Source organism: Lissotriton helveticus, chromosome 12 (assembly GCF_964261635.1).
Source record: "Lissotriton helveticus chromosome 12, aLisHel1.1, whole genome shotgun sequence".
In the NCBI taxonomy this organism is placed as follows: domain Eukaryota; kingdom Metazoa; phylum Chordata; class Amphibia; order Caudata; family Salamandridae; genus Lissotriton; species Lissotriton helveticus.
Window position 1 is genome coordinate 766,230,860 of NC_136073.1, and position 17,594 is coordinate 766,248,453.

Consider the following 17,594-nt stretch of genomic DNA (forward strand, 5'->3'; position numbering starts at 1 on the left):
CCCCGGGGCGCCCCACGCCGTTATTCGGAGCAGCATTGTAGGATACCAAAACCAGTGCGGCAACTTACTGGACATCACCTTGGTGCCATCGTTCTGCTGCCTTGGAACTATTCGCACAACAGTTTGCTACTGATGACCCACCCCCCGCGACGCCCCACGCCGGAAATCTGGACGTTGTGCTGCGTTGGGACTATTCGCACAGCCGACCGCTACTTCGTTGTTTTTCCCTAAAAAATGTTATATGTTATTACTGTTTTTGTTTTCTTGTATATATTTATAAGTTATTAAAGTTTTATAATCTTACTACTTTGTCGGAGTGCTATATATTTTTAATGTGACACATAATTGTAAAAACTTTGATGTACAAAGAGTTATCCCTGGAATCTTCCGCTTCAGGCTCGGTCCCCTCCCCAATCACAATACAGGATGGTTTTCAGATAATAGGAACGCGTCTGCTGTGACGGATCTCATCGAGTGTGGGCCTTGATCTACTATAACTCCTTTGAAGAGGGGTGATTCTTTACAGCTGGGGCCATAAACTACATCTGCAGGGCTAGCTGATACCCTAGGACCGGCCTGGACAATCGGACACAGAGGAAAAGGAGTGTCAGAGGGTGCGGTAGTAAATAGGGAGAAAGGGAGGTGTCGGGCGGGCACAGGGTGTGATTCTCAGGGAAGAGCAGCGCAGATGGGGGGAGGTTTATTACCCATGCATAAGACAGAGAGCGGGGGTGACCACTGCCTGGGGGAGATGCTTGCGAGGGTGGGGAGCCATGCTAAGGATCGACAGCGTGCACAGAGTGGGTCTGGTCAAGGCATCTAAAATGGCTGCCGTGCACGACAAAAGTGTGGCATTTGAAAAAAGACAAGATGGCGCAGACAATGTTTTTCAACACTTCCTGATTTCCTTCGAATCGAACGTTAACAGACGTTGGGGCATATTACCAAAGTTAAGCGATATTTATCCCTAACGATGCTTAGCAACGATTTTTTTACCGCTAAGCATCGTCAGAAATTATCGCAGATAAACCTTGCTATTATCAAGGTTTATCGCAAATACGATAAAAAACGACCGCAATGCATTAATATCGCTGAAAACTCAGCGATATTCATGCATTACCGAGCTAATGCTCTTAGCCATGTTATCCACCTCCCATTGGATAACATGGCTAAGAACTGCTCAGGGCAGGTGCTAGCTTTTGGAGATATTCGCGCTTATCGCGAATATTTCCAAAAGTTGATAATAGGAGATAGCGATGTTAGCGACTGTTTCCAGTCGCTAACATCTTGGCATGCCCACTTTGCATGTCATTAGTGATAAATATCACTCACATGCAAAGTGGGGCCCAAGATGGTCGCTATCTCCTACTAGCCGTCGCTAACTGGTGTTAGCAACAACTAGGTAATACAGATATAATTTTATCTCCGCGAAGCGGAGCGCTGTTACAGATATATATCTTGTTTTTGAACGTTAATTTCTCAAAATCCACTGAAGCACATATATTGAGACCTAGCAAAGGCACATCGAGCTACCAGTCCCTACAATTTTGCCAAGTTTCGTGCAAATCCATTCAGCCGTTCAATTATTATTATTATTTTTTTTTTGCCCCGCGGGGCCCTTTTAAAACCTCCACATCAAACCTAAGAGGTCAAGGAGGATCTACTATGCCCCCTTATGGTCATTTGCCCCTTCGCTTTGGCCTCCTCTTGTCTCTCGATCCTACCGAGAGACAAGATGGCGGCCGCTACGGACTGTTTGCAATGTTTACAGACGCCGGAGAACCAATCAGCTTCGCAAACCTCCGTTACGCGAAGCGGAGCGCTGTTACAGATATATATCTTTTTTTGAACGTTAATTTCTCAAAATCCACTGGAGCACATATATTGAGACCTAGCAAAGGCACATCGGGCTACCAGTCCCTAATATTTTACCAAGTTTCGTGCAAATCCATTCAGCCGTTCGATTATTATTATTATTTTATTTTTTTGCCCCGCGGGACCCTTTTAAAACCTCCACATCAAACCTAGGGGGTCAGCGAGGATCTACTATGCCCCCTTATGGTCATTTGCCCCTTCGCTTTGGCCTCCTCTTGTCTCTCGATCCTACCGAGAGACAAGATGGCGGCCGCTACGGACTGTTTGGAATGTTCACAGACGCCGGAGAACCAATCAGCTTCGCTTCACAAAGCTCCGTACCGCGAAAAGTCCGCGAACCGGAGCGCTGCCCGGTCCGCTGTTACAGATATATATCTTTTTTTGAACGTTAATTTCTCAAAATCCACTGGAGCACATATATTGAGACCTAGCAAAGGCACATCGGGCTGCCAGTCCCTACAATTTTGCCAAGTTTCGTGCAAATCCATTCAGCCGTTCAGGCTAAAAGTGAGGCCAACCGCCCTATGGAAAACTCAATGTTAAAAACACGTTTTGGGACCCCCCTTTTTTCTCGGCCCCCCCCTTGACGAACCCCCCCCAAATTTTCAAGGGCTGCTCAGAAACAAAATGTGCCATTTTCCCGAAAATTTCAGCCAATTCCGTCCACAAACGCCAAAGTTATTAGACATAGAATTTTCAAAAATCCCATAGAGAAAAAATCCTAACTATATATACCTACTGGCGACCGCCAGTAGGTAATATATATATATGTATATATATGTGTGTGTATATATATATATAAACATACATACACACAAACACAGCGCATGCATTGATGCATTTAAAAAATATATCGTTACCGTACTACCTGTGATGTAAAGTGCTCCTGATTAAAAGTACTGGAGTGTAAAGATACTCCAGATATAATGGCCATATCTGAAAGAAACAGGTTAGTATTAGATTCCTTACCTTAGAATATCCCCAGGCGTCAGTCTGGATCCGGAAACTTTTCGTAGCAGTACCCCTGCGCGTCGGTAGGCGTCGTCTGCAGGCGTCCCCTGCTGCTCCGCGTCCGTCGTCGGCGTCGTGCGCCGTGATGACGTCGCTGGAGTATATAGACGCCGCCTCCGCGCGCTGACGTCAGTTCTTCTTTTTTCCGCGCCAGTTAGCGCAGATCCGAGAAGTGCAGTACTCCGGTCTTTTGACCAAAGTTTTTGTGAATCCTTGATTCTTCTACGGTGCCGGTAGGATGCCCGGTTTTAAGAACTGTGACGACTGTGACCGCACGATGTCGGTCACGGATCATCACCGACTCTGCCTCCGGTGCCTGGGCCCCGACCACGCCGTGGACGACTGTGTCGACTGCCGGGCCCTGACGAGTAAAGCTAGGCGGGAGCGGTCCCGCAAGCTACTCGAGCTGCGGGTGTCGGCCCCGCGTCGAGAGCGGTCCCGGTCCGGCCGGAGGTCGAGAGAGCGGTCGCGGAGCCGCCACGAGCGCTCCGGAAGTCGTCACCATTCCTCTGGTTCCTCAGGTAGGAAACACAAGAAGTCGGGGCGTCGTCATCGTACCCCCGACTCCCCCCGACGCTCGCGCGATGCGGCCGGGGGTTCGGGTGGCCCCACCCCCGCGGCTCCGCGTGAGTCGCCGGCGCGGCCTGCTCCATACCCTACGGTCCCTGGGCAAGGCGCGACGCCCGGGGAGATAGAGGAGTTCCTCATGGCCATGAGGGCACTGTCTCCTCCGACGGGGCCTACGGCGCCTTCGGGCCCAGTGCTCCCGTCCGGGGGCCCTAGCGGTTCGGGTGCTCCTGCCTCGACGCCGTCGGGTGCTCCAGCCCCGGTGCCGCCGACGGCTCCGACCCCGGCGCCGCAGGGGCCTCAGGGTCGACGCCGGCTGGTCTACCGGCCTCTCCGGCGCCGATTCCATCGGGGTTGCCCCCATACCCTCTCCGACTCCGGACGCGGAGTCGGACCGGCGTCGCCCGACGCCGAGTCTGACGCCGATGGGGCCTGTGGACCCCGGGGAGCCGGTCTACATTGTTGATTCCGAATATGGTGAAGATGTAGATCACGGAGAGGGTTGGGAGGGGTCTGAGGACCCTCTGTCACGCGAGTGTCAGTACAATGTGGACTGGACAGGTGATTTGGGTGACGCCAGTGGTCTGGACGACTCTCCTAACCCTGGCTTTGTCTCGCCTCCTACCGTGGCTTCGGAGGAGGGGGCTGCTTATTCAGTGGTGTTGATGAGGGCTGCCAAGGCCTTACACCTTGAGCTCCCCGTCGCGGCCGTGAGGCCTAACATCCTCACCGAGGTCTTCAAACCGCAGTCATGCCCACAGGAGCCACTGCTGCCGTTCAATGAAGCCTTGTCTGACGTTCTTTTGGGCACGTGGTCCAGGCCCGCTTCAGGTTCGCCTGTTGATAGGAACGTGGCCAGACGACACCGTCCGTGTCCGGATGACCCCAAGTTCCTGTCCACCCATCCCACCCCTGAGAGTCTGGTGATCCAGGCCTCGACTTCCCAGACCGCATTCCCGTCGGCCCCGCCCGACCGGGAATCCAAGAGGTACGACCAGTATGGAAAAAAGGTCTTCTCGTCCCTGAATTTGGGACTGCGGTCTTGCAACCCCGCATGCCTCTTGGGCCGCTACTCCCACTCTCTGTGGGATACGGTCGCGGACCTGCTGCCAGAATGCCCGCAGGAGGTACGGGCAAGGCTCGGCAAGGCTATGCTTGAAGGCCGAGACGCAGCAAAATACTCCATCAGGTGTGGTCTTGATACGACCGACTCGCTGGGCAGAGCGATGTCCACGACGGTGGCGATTCGTCGCCACGCCTGGCTGAGGTCCGCCAACTTTTCGGCAGATGTCCAGAATGCCTTGATGGACATGCCGTTCGATGGCAGTCGCCTGTTTGGCGACAAAGCGGACCACGCGCTGGAGCGCTTCAAGGACTCCAGGGTCACTGCCAAGTCCTTGGGTCTCTCGACCCAGCGCCAGCAAACGGGTTCGTTTCGCTCCTTTCGTGGCCAAGGAAGGGGCGGTCCCACACGTGCTTCCAGCCACGCGCCGCAACACATTTCTCAACGCGGTGGCGGCCGTGGAGTCCGCCGTGGAGGCGGTCGGGGACAACGGCGAGGTCAGACCACACCTCCCCCCCGCAGCATCGGCCTCCAAATCCTCCTAGTCCGTGCTTTCAGGCCCATGTGTCGCCAGTGGGTGGCAGGGTTCGCCATCACCACTCCCGCTGGCGCGCAATCACATCGGACAGGTGGGTGCTGCAGCTTGTCCGAAGGGGCTACTCCCTCCCCTTCGAAACCACTCCTCCAGCCATGCCACCGCAGAACCACCGTGTGTCGGGGGACCACTTGACACTTCTGCAGGAGGAAGTTACGGCCCTCTTGGCCAAGGGGGCCGTCGAGCGCGTTCCTGGGCCAGAAGTAGGGTGTGGTTGCTATTCCCACTACTTTCTGGTACCCAAGAAGGACAAAGGGGGCCTACGTCCTATCTTGGATCTACGGAACGTCAACGGCTTCCTCCGGAAGGAGAAGTTCAAGATGTTGACTTTGGCTCAGGTCTTGGCTGCTCTAGACCCGCAAGACTGGATGGTAGCATTGGACTTGCAGGATGCGTATTTTCACATCCCCGTCCTGCCGGCCCACCGGCGTTACCTGCGGTTCATGGTAGGCCACGAGCACTTTCAGTTTATCGTGCTCCCATTCGGCCTTACCAGCGCCCCACGGGTGTTCACAAAGGTGATGGCGGTGGTCGCAGCCCATCTGCGCCGGTTGGGGGTTTCAGTCTTCCCCTACCTGGACGACTGGTTGTTGAAGGCGGGCTCGCCCCAGACAGTCGTCCACCACCTTCAGATGACGGCAGACCTCCTGCACGAGCTGGGGTTTTCCATCAATGTGCCGAAATCACACCTGTGTCCCTCTCAAAAGCTCCTTTTCATCGGAGCGGTTCTCGACTCGGCGCAGTTTCGGGTTTATCCTCCGGAACGGCGGGTCCGGGATATACAGGCTTTGATTCCCATCTTTCAGCCGTTATCCCGGGTTTCGGTCAGGTTGACGCTGCGGCTGCTGGGGCTGATGGCTTCCTGCATCCTTCTGGTGCATCACGCCCGGTGGCGGATGCGGGCTCTGCAGTGGGACCTGAAGTTTCAGTGGGCCCAGCATCAGGGCAACTTGTCCGACCATGTCTTGATCTCGGAGGGCACTGCGAGACAGCTGCAGTGGTGGCTTACGGACCGCGATTGGGTCAGAGGCAGATCCCTCTCCCTTCCCCAACCGGACGGAGCACATGGTTGTGACGGACGCGTCCCTCCAGGGCTGGGGAGGCCACTTGGGAGAGGCGGAGATCAGAGGCATCTGGTCTCCGGCGGAGTCCCGGCTCCATATAAACCTGTTGGAGCTGCGGGCGATCCGTCTAGCACTGAAGGCATTCCTCCCCTTTGTCAACGGGAGTGTAGAGCAGGTGTTCACGGACAACACCACCGCCATGTGGTACTGCAACAAGCAGGGCGGAGTGGGGTCGTGGACCCTTTGCCAGGAGGCTCTGCGTCTCTGGCAATGGCTGGAACGTCAGAGCGTGACTCTGACGGTTCAACACCTGGCAGGTTCTCTGAACGCCAGGGCGGACGAACTCAGCCGTCGGTGCTCGGTGGATCACGAATGGCGTCTGAACTCGGAAGTGGCGAAAGGCCTCTTTCTGCAATGGGGAGAGCCTTGGTTAGATCTATTCGCCACAGAAGAGAAGGCGCAATGTCATCAGTTCTGCACGTTGGAGTTTCCAAGACGGCACTCGCACGGCGACGCCTTTCGGCGCGAGTGGAGTTGCGGTCTATTGTACGCCTTTCCACCTATACCACTTCTGCCCAGAGTGCTGAAGAAGATCAGGCGCGACCGGGCCCAAGTTATCCTTGTGGCTCCGGACTGGGCTCGAAGGTACTGGTATCCCGAGCTACTCAGCATGTCAGTCGGTCCCTCGATCCGCCTGCCCCTTCAGGAGGACCTTCTGTCGCAGCAGCAGGGGACGGTCCTCCACCCGAACCTGTCCAGTCTCCACCTCCATGCGTGGAGATTGAGCGGCGACAGTTGAGGCCATTTGACTTGCCTCCTGAAGTTTCTGATGTGATTCTGGCAGCCAGGCGTCCCTCCACAAAGTCGGTATACGCCTGCCGGTGGAACAGATTTGTGGCATGGTGCACAGCAAAGGCTGTGGACCCTCTTTCTGCCCCTCTCTCCGAGGTTCTCTTCTTTCTTCTCTCTCTTGCCCAGCAGGGCTCTGCTCTGGGCACTGTCAAGGGCTACCTTTCTGCCCTTTCGGCCTTTCTAAGGCTGCCTGATCAACCTTCTTTGTTCAAGTCCCCTATTGTAACAAGATTCTTGAAGGGCATCACGCTCATGTATCCACCTGTCCCGTTTGTGATGCCTCAGTGGGACTTGAACCTGGTTCTGACCTTCTTGATGTGCGCTCCCTTTGAGCCACTTCATTCCTGTCCTCTCCGTCTCCTGACTTTAAAGACGGCCTTCCTGGTTGCCATCACCTCTGCCAGGAGAGTGAGTGAGCTCCAGGCTCTTTCTGTCAAACCTCCTTTCATGTCCATTCATCCAGACAAGGTGGTTCTGAGAACTAGACCTTTTTTCCTGCCCAAAGTAGTCTCTGCTTTTCACATCGGGCAGTCCATCACCTTACCCTCCTTCTTCCCGCCTCCGCATCCTTCAAAGGATGAAGAGCGGCTCCATCGTCTGGACCCAAAACGTGCGCTTTCATTTTATATGGATAGCACTCGCCAGTTCCGGGTGGATGATCAACTGTTTGTTGGCTACGTGGGTGCGAAGAAGGGACGGGCGGTGCATAAACAGACCATCTCTCGGTGGGTCGTCCTGTGCATCAAAGCGTGCTACTCTTTGGCTCGGAAGGAGCCTCCTGTTGGGCTGAGGGCCCATTCCACTCGGGCCACGGCGGCTACTACTGCCCTGGGCCGGGGAGTCCCCTTGCAGGACATTTGTCAGGCGGCTACGTGGGCCTCGCTGCACACGTTTGCAAGGCACTACTGCCTGGACAGTCAAGTCCGGAGGGATGGCTTCTTTGGCCGTTCTGTCCTCTAGGACTTTCTGGTGTAAGCTGTATTGGTTCGCAGACCCACCACCGGGGTTGGTATTGCTGGGGTATCTATTCTAATGTAAGGAATCTAATACTAACCTGTTTCTTTCAGATGAACAAGTTACTTACCTTCGGTAACGATATATCTGTAAGAAACAGTAGTTAGTATTAGATTCCTTACCGCCCCACCCATCCTCCCCGTTCTGCGAACTGATACATAGGGTTAAGGTCATCCCCTTCAGGGCCCTAGTTTCGCATGGCACCAGTGTTGGTTCTTACATGGCTCTGCGTGTTCTGGCGCGGAAAAGCTGTGTGCAAAGAACTGACGTCAGCGCGCGGAGGCGGCGTCTATATACTCCAGCGACGTCATCACGGCGCACGACGCCGACGACTGACGCGGAGCCGCAGGGGACGCCTGCAGACGACGCCTACCGACGCGCAGGGGTACTGCTACGCAAAAGTTTCCCGATCCAGACTGACGCCTGGGGATATTCTAAGGTAAGGAATCTAATACTAACTACTGTTTCTTACAGATCTATCGTTACCGAAGGTAAGTAACTTGTTCGATATAATTACTCCCGATGTAAATTGTAGCAATGCTACAAATGGCATTATTGGTTTTTGTCAACCGCCTTTAATCCAGAGCTATAAAGGAAGAAGGCAAATGACCACTGAATGACTTATGTATTCTGCAATTAACCCGTTGAGAATTCAAGGTTGTTTTTAATCATTGTTTTCTTGAGAGCCAGAAAATTATTCATGGTCAGAGCCATCAAGTAAGGTCCAAGAAAGCAGTTTTGGTCCTATTTCTCTTTAAATAGTTGATTTGCTTGTTTCTTTTTCGAAAGTCCATCGATGGGTAGTAAAAATTGGCTACTAAATTAATCGTCAGATTTGTATGCAGATTTAAAAAGATTGTCGAAAAAATGAAAATGGTTGGTTTTTATGTATAATTTGTATATTGTGTTAAGAAATGGGTTCAATTCGGGGACCATTTATTTATTTCTTTAGTAGTGGCGTGTTCAGATTTGCTAGAGGAAAGCATGAACAAATTACTGAAAAGCAGAACCATGTTTAAAACGTAATATCTGAATAACTGTGATGATGTGATAGAGCACAACCATAATTTGCCTACGTGATCACGGTAATTACTTTTAATATGAGGAAGCGCTTAAGTACATTTGCTTATTTGTCCCAATTTACCGAATCAGCACTCGATTTGAAGTATAAATAGTTAAAAACATTTCGCGTTAGTTTACTTACGTTGGCAGATCTCTCAAAGCCTATGCAAGTAACAGAACATTAGACACAAATTTTTGATACTTTCGGAAATGTAATTTCAGTTCTAATCGCTGATGGTAAATTGATCGATATAGTGGGTCCTGATACTGCGAAGCCGCAACCTTGCAAGCTGATTCTGTCAAGGATTGATTAGCATACGTAAGGTAGTGGACTAGGCATGTAAGAGCTCTCTTTATTTACATTGTAAGGGGGAGCCATTTGCTCTTGAAAGATCTTTTAAATACAAACATCTCGAGCCTGAAATGTTCTCCCTGTTTTGATGCATCAGATTTCTAACCATTCGGAGTTTTGCAGATAGGTGCAAACATACGTGTTTAATAGATAAGAGATTTGGAGGGGTATAATCTTCTCGCCGTTCAGTTAAAAGCATTGAGAAGCTCACAGTGGGCATTTGTGCTCTATACAACTTACAATATTATAACAGTTTTCCTCTACACCCTGTTATTCGCACTCTATTACAGATATAACCTGTCTATAATTTTCCTAAAGGTGATTGTAATGGAAGGGAGCTTGATGTCACACACTAAAAGGCTTCAAAATAAGTGCTGTATGCTTGTGTAGTTACTCAGTGTATATTTATATAGTGTAGTATTAAAATCCAGGCGTTTGCTTCAAATAACAGCTATATTTTTGGTAGACCTACAGTTAGTCTTTTCATAGGGGCATTTGACCTGTTCTTTGCATTGCGTAACATACTCTTATCCACTTTCTCTTTTGAAAAGTAACTCGAAAATGACTGTATTTTTTACAGCATTAGTCATTGTAAACAAATGAATTCAGAGTGAATATTCCAGATGGTGTTATCAAAGCTCTGAAAACCCAGGTTGCTCGCGTTTAGTAATGTTGAAAATAATGGTAAAAATAAACTATCTTGAATGCACACTGTGTGCCAGTGAAATTCCTCGTGGAGATTAACGACTTCTATGTGAGCTGTACTATTCTGAGAAGCTCAACTCTCCATCGATGATGTGAGCAGCCTGAGAGGCTTCGAAGACTGGGTCACCGCTTTCTCTTTAATGTACTCATACCTGTCACAGAGATGGGTAACAAGCACCTAAGACAGTTTTGGCAGGTCACCCTTGAAGCAAGTGAGGGATTGTCTACCTCTGTTTTTGCTGCCTCCCTTTTTAACATTAAAACCTTCGCCATTAAAACGTGAATCTAGACCAGCACTTGTAGAAGCAAAAGTAGAACAAGGGATTACATTTGTTTGGGAGGAAGGATGCGGGTAAAATGGCATTTCCGATATCTCACCCTAACACAAACGTGGCCAAACTATATAACTTTTCTGTATTTAGGTCTCACTGCAGACAGCTTTTAGCTTTCAGACAGATACTTCATGTTACCAATGCTGTACAAAATGCATACATACTGCAAGTGGGTTTTAGGTCAGCCCCTTTCAGTCATTGGCTGTTGTCAATTTTACTGACGAGCCATTGGTTGAAAAGGCTGCAATTAAAGCCACAGTGGAATTTAACATTGGAGAAGTGTTTAATCCTTACCCCCTCTTTGTCACTCTAACTCCCTTCAGCCCTCCTCTTACTACAGTGCACAATGTTTCCCCCACCTCCATCTGCTGCCACCTTTTACTTGTTCGCTGGCTGCTTTCCTCGTTTGGCTTTGACTTTATCCATTTTTGTTAGCCTGCATTACAAGTATTGTCAGTAGCTGTTATGCTAGCAAACAAGTATTGACACACCCAGTAGTAAGTTTAAGTGGGTTCTGTGCAGATTGCTTTTTCAACACCAGAGGAGGTGAGTGAGGATGTTGTCCACACTTTAAATATATGCAGACTCTGGACAGGGCATGGGTGTTAAAAGGTGAGTTTTGTAGTCTGCTCATTGTATGTTCCTCTCAAGAAAGGCAAGCAAGCTCAGTCAGTGCCTGTGGGCCCTGCAGGGTGCACTGCCACAATGATTCTAAGGATGGCAAGTGTTATAGCTGCTGCCTTTGAGAGGCATGCTTGGAAACAGTTCCACACTGCTTCCATGCCACCTTGTTCCAAGCTGCACGGCTGCCCTCACAAGAGAACCATCTGCACAAGCCGAGATGGAGCCATCAAGTGGAGCTGATGAGTGTGTTTTTTGGGTTTTGTGGCCTGTGCACTCTACTGCAGCCCCCACTGGTATCTTTTAAATTAATCTAGGCGCATGATTGCATTGTGGTTCAGAAGCTTGGCACAAGTCCAAGCGTGTATCGTCAGGGACTGTTTGGGAGATAGCACACCTCCCACTAATAGTTTTTTGCAAGCTGGGCCAAGGTAATTGGTGGCTGACTTTTTGAAGTCTCAAGAGGCATGGGTACGCTATGAGCACTATCGACCCTGGTCTGTGTCTCGATGCATGTTTCGTCCAATAGTGCGGCCAATGTATTTATTGTGTACATATGTTCTTTTGGACTAAACATTTTGACATGGAGGGGTGATCCTGGGGTACGTGATTAGTGACCACCCCTTGCAATGCCATTTTGAACATAATAGATGGGTTTTCTCATCCGTATTGCTGTCGCTGCTGGTTATATACAGAGAAATGAGCCAAGAGACATTCTAGCAAGCCCAAGAATGGGGCATGGTTCTCATTTAGATTGACATTGCTCGCTGGCACCACCGTCTGATAGTGGCCCAGTGTACATTGCATGTACATTGTTCCTTCATTGCATGACCCCCCATGGCGCACAAGGTGAAAGTGATACGATGAGTCTCCAATGCATTGTACTCAGTGCTCAGGAAAGTCAGGTGACAGTCTCCCAGCCCCTGGAGCATCAGCTCTCCACTTCTGCTGCATCTCACCTTAAGACCTCTTTTATTCCATGATTCAGGTGTTGGGACCTACTTGTGGTTCTGAGGGCGGGAGATGTAATATTTGCCATCAAACTTTGTTATGAAGGCCTTTGGCTCCATCCAGGAGTATTCTTTTCTTCCTTCAGCCCGATGGCAGGCGGGCTGCTTGACTGCCATTTGCGTTTGAGTGACCATAGCCCAGCTTTTTCCAAGCACTGTAACCCTGCAGGTAGTTTCTGAGTTTCATGCAGTCACAAGGGTTGTTGAACTGGGACCCCAAGCATGTAAGGGTATGTGTGCTCTGCAAAGTGTAGGATGAGGCAAACCCACTACCAGGGGGTGCTACTGATGGACATGTCTCAAAGGGTGCTTATACTCCCTTGTGAAGCGTATTCCTCTGCATGGGAGCAGCACATAGAGATTACGGATACCGCTGAAGTGCATGCAAGTCTACCCTGCTTCCTTTAGAGCTCCAAGAAACTTGACAGCAGTTTCTTGCACAGGACCCAGTCAAGGTGACCCTGACCTTTCCTCTCCTATGCTCATCCTCCAGCAGGGCCAAAAAGGGGTAGAAGGCAGACTAGTGGAGAGAGTGTTGTGGTGTGGTGAACAGGACAGATATTATACCTGGGGGGCTAATGTACAAGTGGACATGCTCATCACCCTTACATTACTGTTGCTTGTGCTCTACATTTTCTGTGTGGCGTGAAGCTTACTTTGCTATTGCCAGTTATGCTTTTTTGAGCAAAGCTTGTAATGCTGATTCCCATGCAGTTTGTGTTCTGGGGCTGTCTTCAAAGGAGCCTTCTTACGTGCCGCATCTGCTGTATTTGTTTTGTGCTTAATGGAAACACCCAATGCTGTTGCTGTGTATCAGATTTGTATGTGTTAGTGAAAGTTTCGCTGCTGCTGCTTTTATAAAGAGGTGTAGATTGGGTGTATCTCTTTGTGTGTTATTGTAGTCTACCTATTCTCTTTGCGAAGGGAGGCCCTCACTGCTCCTTACCTGTTCTCTATCTATTCTTTGTGTGCAAGGAAGCAGTCACCACTCATTACTTATGCGCCACCTAGTCTCTGTTTGAAACAACGCGTCCACTGCTGCGGCCTTCACTCTACTATATTAAGTCACTCCAGTTAATATTTGAGAAAGTTTAAAATTAAATCGGTCTTAAAGATTTTTTAATGATGTTTAGAAGTGTTTTAAGGTTATTTGATGGTGCCACTAAGTATTCGGGCTAACCGTGTAGACCTACAGTAAGTGGTAGAGTTGTGAATGTATGATGGATGGCTCATGTGCTCTCTAATGGTGGCTATAAGGGGGGTGTATGATGGTGGCTTTGTGGATATGTCATAGTGGGAGCATGATTAAGTTTGTGGGTGTGGCCATATAAACATGGTTGTGTTGTCTTATTCCTAGGGGAATCCAGCATATGGTGGTGGTTGTGCTTACTTATAAAGGTGTGTGGTTATTGATGATGTGCCAATACCCTTGGGTGGGGGGTGAATGGCCCAGACGCTTTGCGCGGTCTAGTTGTCACAAGGACGCTGGACCGGTATTTAAACTGGGTAAATCAGGTGGCTTGTGATTGGAAACTAACCTGGAAACAAACTCGAACTACAAGGAAGCAGCGCAGAGCGTAGCGCGCTCAGAGGAAATATTAGAAGCCGAATTTTTAAAGTCCCGTTTTTTGTCTTTTATTATTTGTGCTTATTTTAGCCTTATACCCTGGTTTTAAAAACGCCACTTACTTGCACTGTAATTGTTAGAGCACACCGCGTTGGGGCGGGTCCCTTTTCCCTTTCTCCTTCCCTCGAGTAGCTTAGCGGCGGACATCTTGGGTGGGGGGTGAATGGCCCAGACGCTTCGCGCGGTCTAGTTGTCACAAGGACGCTAGACCGGTATTTAAACCGGTCATGCTGACGCGCAGCGGTCACGCGCTGTGGGCTCGCCGGAGTCACGCCAGAGTCCAGCCCGTCTGCGCCCGTCCGCGCATGTTCGGGCGCAGGGGCTGGGCCTCCCGGCTACCGACTAGTGTACTCGTCGGAGGAGCTCTAATATTTCGATAAAGGTGAGCTGCCTTTAGATCCTACAGTTTTATCAAAATAGATAAGTATGCTATTAAGCGTCCTGTTAATGGTAAGCTCGGAACCCGGTCTTCTAGGCTGATGTTAGCTAGTTTAAATACCAGGTCACTTCATAAACATCATGTGGAGATTTTTACCTTGCTTCAGGACAATGACATTGATGTCCTGACCCTAACTGAGACTTGGATGAATGACAATTCCATGCCAGACATTATTGCGGCTCTCCCAATTAACTACGACGCAATCTGGCATAACCGTGCAGGAAGTGCGCGGGGAGGGGGGGTTGCAATTTTATTTTAAAAGAATCTGTCAGTGGAAAAAGTACTGTCGGAAACAGTGGACTTATCCGACTTGTTAGGGGTAAAAATCACCCTGAACAACTCCTGTCTGGTAGTTTTGTCGGTTTATCGCCCACCTAATTCGACGTCGCTTTTTAATGATTTATTTGCCCCCATTATGTCCGATCTTTGCACGCGATATAAAAAAATAGTGGTTGCGGGAGATTTTAACTTACACTGGGATAACCCCATATGGATCTGGCTACACGCCAACTAAATACCACAATGTCCTGTCTAAATTTTAAACAATTAGTGGAAGTACCCACTCATGTTAAGGGTCATACCCTTGATTTGGTATGGACTTCAGATCCTAATGTAACACTCAGAGGTGTTCTGCCATGTGTTTGGACCGACCACTATTTGGTGAATTGTGAGGTCTGCATCTATGGCCACCTAAGCGAACAGCCTCGGAAAGTTTGGAAAACTTGCAATGGGATGAGGTTGATTTAAAAACCCTGACCGAAACTCTTCCGAAAGTGACACGATCTCCTATTGGAATTGATTTGGACCTGGAATATATAGACCTAACGTGGAGCTTACGCCAAGCTATCGATCAGATAGCACCTGAGAGGACACAGTTCATTAGAGGTCAAGGCAAAGGAGCTTCATGGTTTACCCCACTTCTGAGGGAGCACAAACGAAAGCTCCGGGCTTTGGAGAGATCCTGGAGGAAAAATAAACATGATACAGCCAGGGATCAGTATAAAGCTTGCCTTTATAGGTACAAAAAACTTATATTGCAAACAAAGGCGGAGCACTATGAGTCTCGTCTGAATAAAGCCGGGAATATTCAGAAAGAGACTTTCAAAATCTGAGCTGAGCTGAGCAAGAAACCGGAAAACTCAGAAACCCGCATAGATTGTAATACCTTTCAGGGATATTTCCTAGAAAAAGTGGAGAACATCATCTCAGAAATAAAAAGTACCACGGTGAATGGACTAGTCCTACACCCTGATTCTTATAACTCCACGGACCACACTATTATGGAGTTTCCAGAGATGGATGTGCTGAGTCTGGAGCAACTGATGGGTAGAACTAAATCCGGTTCCCCAGCTGACCCGTGCCCCCCTAGTGTATTCCGTGAGGCACGTCCCATACTGGAGGAGCGTATTATCTCCCTCCTTAATAGATCTTTAAAAACAGGGTACTTGCCTGCTGAATTCAAGGAAGCGCGTGTTAGGCCCCTATTGAAGAAACCCAGTGCTGATCCTGCGGTCTTAAAGAACTACAGACCAATCTCGCAGCTGCCTTTTCTTTCCAAGATTCTAGAACAGCATGTCCTGAAGTTCCTATCCCTTCACGTGGAGTCCCATGATCTACTCCACGAGCGACAGGCAGGATTTTGAGCACATCACAGCACCGAATTGGTGATTCTTTCGGTGCTGGATGAAATAAGAGGCATGGCTGACATTAAGAAATCGAGCGCCCTGATTCTTTTAGCTCTGTCAGCGGCGTTCGACACTGTCAGCCATGCCATGCTCTTGGAAAGGCTTGACAACTTCGGAGTGAAAGGTGTGGCTTTTAAGTGGCTGAAATCCTTTCTCTTGGGAAGGACACAGAGGATACAACTGGGGGACTTGACATCAGATGTGGGGACTCTAGGGTGTGGGGTGCCCCAGGTCTCCGCGATGTCCCCACTGCTGTTTATTTTATATCTTCAGCCTCTGATTGTGTCTCTGTCCAGTATGGGTTGTAGAGTTTTTAACTATGCTGATGATACTCAGCTTGTTCTGAGTATCGATAACACTGAGGCCGCGCAGTCCCAAGTACAGAATATCCTGAGGTATACGGTTGGATGGATGACGGGAAATCTGTTGAAGATCAATCCAGATAAGACTGAGATATTGGTAATTCCATCGGCCACCTCACCTTGGAGCGATCTTTACTGGCCATCGGAGTTAGGTCCAACTCCCAAGCCGAGTGCAGCTGTAAAGAGTTTGGGGATCAAGTTGGACTGCGATTTATCAATGGACAGACAAATTTCTTCTGTTGTTGGGAGCTGTACGAACATCATCAGGCAGATACGGAAGCTAGCCCCAGTTCTTTCTCAGGATATGCTGCGCACTATCGTAGCGGCAACCATTATCTCTAGATTAGATTATGGGAATGCCCTTTACCTAGGCCTCCCAAAAACTCTGACTAACAGACTGCAGGTCGTGATGAATGACGCGGCACGATTGATTTTTGGACTCCCAAGAAGGACTAAAGCTTCTCCTTTGTTGCAGAGCTTACACTGGCTCCCCATAAAGGAGAGGGTAGAGTTCAAGAGTCTATGCACGGCTCATAAAGTAATTTACGGCCATGCACTGGCTTATATTAAAGACCGTTTGGACATCTACAATCCAAAAAGAACACTTAGATCCTCTGCTTCTCAGCTGCTGATCTGCCCGCGGTACAGATTGGTGACTAAGGGAGGGAGAGCCTTTTCTGTGTTGGTCCCTCAGTTATGGAATAAGCTGCCAGAGGCACTGCGTAGAGAGGTAAACCTCCTAAGGTTCAGAAAGTCTTTAAAGACATGGTTGTTTGGGAAGGCTTTGAGTGCAGTATAGGCTGTTGTATTAATCTTTTGTGTTGTATTTAGTTATGGTACAAATTCCATCGGTATAAATTCCATCGATTTCCACGCGCCTAGAGACCTGTAGGTGATTGGCGCGATATAAATCCAACATACAAATACAAATACCCACATGATAGTTGGTGCTTTTTTTTGTAGGCTCTGTATAGCATATGTAAAAATTGGTTGTTTGGGAGCATGGCATGTTGATGTGCTGGCTCTTTGGGTTCATGATAGTGGATTTGGGGCTATTTGATGGTGTGCATATCAGTGCATGTAGCTGGGTGTATAAACAGGGCTAAAATGGTTGTCAGTGGACATTAGGTGGGCGCAGACCTATAATAGTTGTGTAGTGATGCAAAAGGTCGTTTGATGGTTTTCATTCTGTTATAGACACTGCAGAGCGATTATGGGTGTATGGTTGAATGCAATATGATGGTGGTTTGTGAGTGAGCATTTGGTGCGTGAATGGATGTGGCTGCAGTTGTTTGATTAGGGGTGTGTGGGTGTATAATGATGTTTATGTGGACATACGTTTGTTTTGTGTTTGATGA

At 49.2% G+C, this 17,594-nt stretch overlaps 1 protein-coding gene across 3 annotated transcripts in view; it reads left to right on the plus strand.

The window, feature by feature from the left end:
• DCAF8 (DDB1 and CUL4 associated factor 8) overlaps window positions 1-17,594 on the plus strand; it is a 317,296-nt gene that overhangs the window by 236,792 nt on the left and 62,910 nt on the right. The gene's annotated exons all lie outside the window — the stretch shown is intronic.